Source organism: Penaeus monodon, chromosome 5 (genome assembly GCF_015228065.2).
Source record: "Penaeus monodon isolate SGIC_2016 chromosome 5, NSTDA_Pmon_1, whole genome shotgun sequence".
NCBI classification, from domain to species: domain Eukaryota; kingdom Metazoa; phylum Arthropoda; class Malacostraca; order Decapoda; family Penaeidae; genus Penaeus; species Penaeus monodon.
Window position 1 is genome coordinate 17,760,888 of NC_051390.1, and position 5,370 is coordinate 17,766,257.

Consider the following 5,370-nt stretch of genomic DNA (forward strand, 5'->3'; position numbering starts at 1 on the left):
CCACGTTCTGTGCGTTGACTACGTAAAAACGAGTGCTATACTGATGTGTACAATACAGTTTGATCTGGTACTGCTGTGTCCTTATACCGTCGTGTTCTAAGACGGTGCTGACCACTTGCTGAGGAACCACCTGTGTTGAGACGACATTTCTAACGACAGTGGTAGATATCTGTTGGACACGAGTCTCATACCGTGTCTGGTATTGCACTTGGGTCCTGATACTCTGCTGGGTACGAGTTACATAGTTGACCTGAGAGGGAGAGTGTGAGCTGTGTGCGTAGGTTTTCCTGAGTGCGAGTGACAGTGAGTGTTTGGTAGCGCACTGAAGGAACCTGCTGAGTGCGGACGATCTGTGGAGTATAAGGTGTGAAGACCTGCTGTGTGCGGACGGATGTTTGTGTGATGTACTGGACATTTGTCTTATAGACAGTTGATGGGACGACTACGGTAGAATATTGTAGCTGCGTACGGTAAACCACAGATGGCTTGCATTGGGCTTCTTCCTTTGGCGGCAAATAAGAGGACTCGAGGTTAATGCGAGCTCCGAAGATCTGACGGCGAGGCCTCTCGACAGACGCTCCGAAGGCGCAGCCGACCAACAGGGAGAGCAGCAGCGTCCTCATCCTAAAGAATACATTGTTAGCATTACACCAGTTAAGTTAACTGAAAGTTGATAAAATTAAGTTGATGTATAAACTGACATGGATGAATCTAGAAATGTGGATATGGAATGAGTTATTCATGAGAAGTAATGCCTCCAATATATAACAGAATTTACTTTCATAGAACATAAGAGTAAAGTTGCATAAAATACAGAATTAATATGTAATTAATAACAAGTTGACAGATACTTACTATGGATTGTCTGTAATACATAAAGATATTTCATATGAGGAGTAATAAAAAAGTGTTGTATAGGATACTAGTGTGTATTTCACATTTACTTCCAGAGTTCACTGGAAGCGAATATAAACAGATTTGTTGAAAAAGTTTTCGGTCATTTTTCCAACTTATATCCTCGTGGGTAAAAATATAAATCATGCATGATTTAAACGTTTTGGCACGAAGTAGTCGTTTTTTTCTAAAAATTGAAGGGTACGGCCGGTGCATCGTAATTATAACCACAAGAGGAAGTGACTGTCTGAGTGATAGTAACTTGGCGAGGTTGGTTGACTGTGCGGTACACGAGCTCTTGTCTTTGTTGGGTCTGCACCACCTCGCGGTTAACGACGCGGTCTTGACCGGGTACTTGGAGCACAGAGGTTCTGACTTCCTGACGGGTTTGTACAACGGGGACCGGTGTGACGTATTGGGTCCTGACAACTGTCTGCACCTGTGTGAATGGCTGAACCCTTGTCTCGAAGAGAGTAGTGTAGATGGTGGTGGGAACCAGCTGTGTACGCACCACTTCTTGGGACACTACCTGTGTGAGGATACGTGTCTGAGTAGCAACATTGGTTCTCGTCACTAGCTGTTGACGAGTAGCAACGACATTCTGGTAACGAGTGTTCACAGATGTGAAAGGAATAACTGTTGACGCTGAGCAACAGTAGTTGAAAGAACGTCCTGTCCACGGACGAAGATGTCCTTAGTAGCTGTTGGACACGTGTGGATGTTACAAAACGGGTGATAGCTGGCTGTTGACTCCTGACAATGGAGGTCTGAACAACAGTCTGAACACGAGTTTGTACAACGTCACGGCCTGGGACAGTGACGACACGGGTAGCTTGACGCTCCTGCGTCTGGTAATTAGTAAGAGTCTGGATAACAGTTCTGATCTGAGTGCTGGTTACCTGGACAGGAACAACCTGAGTCTGCACCTGTGTACGTGTGACGTAATTGACTTGTGGCACCACACGGGTTGAGGTGACGAAACGAGTTTGTACAACAGGTGGGCTTGGAACGGTCTGTGTGATAAACCTATCAATAGTACGAATAGTTGTTTGTCGAATAACGCTGGTCTGATACTGGACCTGCGTCTGAACTCGAGTCTGGAAAAGTGTGGTTGGTACCACCTGTTGCCTGACAATGGTCGTGGTTGTGTATTGAGTGTTGAGTTGATTGACGGTCTGGAGGCGAACTGAGGTCTGAAGCTGAGTGTTGTAGACGACGGAAGTGACAGGAGCAAGGTTGCATTTTGCAGGAGGAAGGTATTGGTTGTCGGGTTCCGGGTAATTGTATCCCTGGGGTTCGGCCGAGGCCAGAGCTAGCAGTAGTAGCGTCGTCGTCAAGCGCCACATCCTGCAAAGAGAAATTCCACAGATTAGAGCAGCGGTGATTGGAAGACCCGCGTCTCGATCACTCATTTGGGAATAAAGTCCAATCACGCGCCCCTCTATCTGTGCAACTTCTCCATGCGGTGTGGGCTGACCCGAGAGGACTTTATCGCCCAGATGAGCAGCGAGACTTAATTGGTGTACAGAAACTATAGATACAGGACAATGACTCCGAGTGAGTGATGGATATGGAGAAAATATGGCTCCCCACTCGAAAATATTCAGCTTATAAACGTGATATATATTGAAATTATATTAGGCTAAACTGCTTTAGTCCATATTCTCGTAGTTTATTGTTATGAATTTGCAATTCTTACAGATTTTCTCATGCGTTTATTAATTAAAAGTAAGTAATGGCTAAGAAACAGAGGAGCTCATGGTTATTTAAGTATATCGAAAACTTACAGGCACAATACATAGATTCTGAATTAGTGACTTGCACAGCGAAAAGTTGATTGCACACTTATATGAATCAAGCATGTTATGCAAATAACACGCTAAAAGATTTCACTTATACGACTGCATTTTAGTATCATGGTAATATTTAATTTTGAGGAAATATTGCTAACATCTCTTGTTTTTCACAACACAGGTACTTAGGTTTCTGTTTCTTTTTCGCACTCGCAAGAACTTTGCATTTTAAAGAATTGAGATGCGACTTCCACGCTCATCAGTCATGGTTGGCTGACGCTGATGCTGACTTTAGTAAAGGGTCACATGTTATATAAGTCTAATTGAAGTTTCTAACGCGTATGAAGCGAAAATATTAGAGTTTATAAAACGCTTTAGAAGCGATGGTTAGGGAAAGAATCCGAGTCTTATTTCATAGGCCTTCAATAGTATTCACATCGTAGTTTTACATGTAAGAAAAAAAAAAAAAATCGGTCAATAGAAGCATTATAGATAATACTAGAGAGAAATGCAAATGATTCTCACAGCATCCTCCTTACACAGCACAGCACACTTCACGTATTAACTGAAACAAGATTCACTTCCTAAACATCATTTCTACTTCACGACGGACCACGCTGCTTACCTTTCACGTATTCAGAAGAGAGTGAGGGAGAAGTGATTTGAGGGTCGAGTTCAGCGACTCTGTCGGTCTTTTGGAAGTACGGGCCTATTTATACTGAGGCATGGACAGTTTCGTTCTCATTTCAGTTATATTTCTAAACTGTACGTTCAAGGACGTCGGTAATGCCGGGACGAGGTGGGCAGTGCCCAAACTATCCTAGACTTGTTATTTTTCTTACTTCCACTCTTAGACAGATTGCTTTTACGCATGTTTTTCCACGGCACTTCAAAATATGGATATAGCTACATGGATTATATAATACTTTATTAATGTAATCGAATATCTGGAAGTAAATGTGTATCGTTCCTTGCGAGACAACTGTAGGCCTCCAGCATTTCGGTAAATTAGATGACCAATCACAGGCGACTTTCTTCGTTACGCCCGCCCACTCCAGGTGCTGCTGAGGATAACTGCATACTCGGGGGAAAGGAATGTAAGAAGTGTCCGAAGAATCGATCTTCATTACTGGTCAGAAACGCTGATGGAAATAGATATCAACCACAATTACGAACATGAATGTATTTTGATAACAAAGAGTGATATTGCGGGTGTTCTAATGATTTTTATGTAATTTATAAGGAACCATTATTAACCCTTTTCAAACAGTAACAATCGGAAATTCAAATTTCCTAAAAAAAAAAAAAAAAAAAAAAAAAAAGAAAGAAAAAAATACGAGGCTTTAAAGAAATCTCACAATGGATAAAAGGTACGTATGCTAACTGAGATGCATTCATGTGTACATATATAAAAGTCATGCTATATATATATAATTTTATAACAAAAATATAAAGTTTTATATATGATATATAAAATGTAGACGATTATAATTTCTATACACTTCATGAATATATATACAAACATATATGTATGTGTGTGTGCTTGTGTTTGTGGGTGTGTTGGGGGTATGTATGGCATCTATACATATATAAATATATATATTCACACATATATGTATATATCTGTGTGTGTATATATATACATGTGTATATATATATATGAATATGAATATGAAATATATAAATTATATATGTTTTAAAGATATTATTTTAAATTTTCAATATAACATAAATAGTAAAGAAAAAATATATATACATAAATCTCAAAAGAGGTGTTTATATAGCTATATGTATGTTTATATACATTATAATTAATATATTTTATATATATAATTTTATATAATAATAATATTTTATTATATATATATTAAAAATCATCATATATATTTTTTATATATATATATATATAGAGTATATATATATAATATATTATATTATATAAACGGTATATATAAAATACCAAAACATATATGTGTATATTTTACATATATACTATATATGTTTCATATCAAAATATAACTTTATATAATGTATCTACATTATCTGTCCATATATATATATTATATTTATTATATATACAAATGAATAAATAAATAAATATATTTATATTTATTCATTTATTTATTTGTATATAAATGAATATACATACATATATATATATATATATATATATATATATATATATATATATTGTCAGATAGATATAGATACATTATATAAAGTATTTAATATATATGTACATATTTATTATATATATATTAATAATTAATTATATATTATTTTATATTATATTATGTGTGTGTGTGTGTGGTGTGTGTTTTTGTTGTGTGTTTGTGTGTGTGTGTGTGTGTTGCACGGACAACAAAAAACTAACACATATATTTTATTAATTTTATATTATTTATATATAGTATATATAAAAATTTAAAATAAAATTTTTATGTATACATATACATGCACACACACACACACACACATATATATATAAACACATGTGTGTTTAAAACATATTTGGGTTTTGTCCTTTATCATAAATTTTGTTTTTGTTTTTTAGTAATGCTGTTTAAGATAAAAGTTTACTTCTAATGAGTTTACTTCTATGAGTATTGTTACTGTTTTGTAACTTTTTTCCAAATTAATTTAGACACTATAGAGTGGAAAGATAGTGTTTTAAATTCTACAA

General features: G+C 36.3%; 1 pseudogene; it reads right to left on the reverse strand.

The window, feature by feature from the left end:
* Positions 1 to 1,074: 1,074 nt before the first annotated feature.
* On the reverse strand, positions 1,075 to 3,412 carry LOC119573034 (annotated as a pseudogene).
* Between the last annotated feature and the right edge of the window lie 1,958 nt (positions 3,413 to 5,370).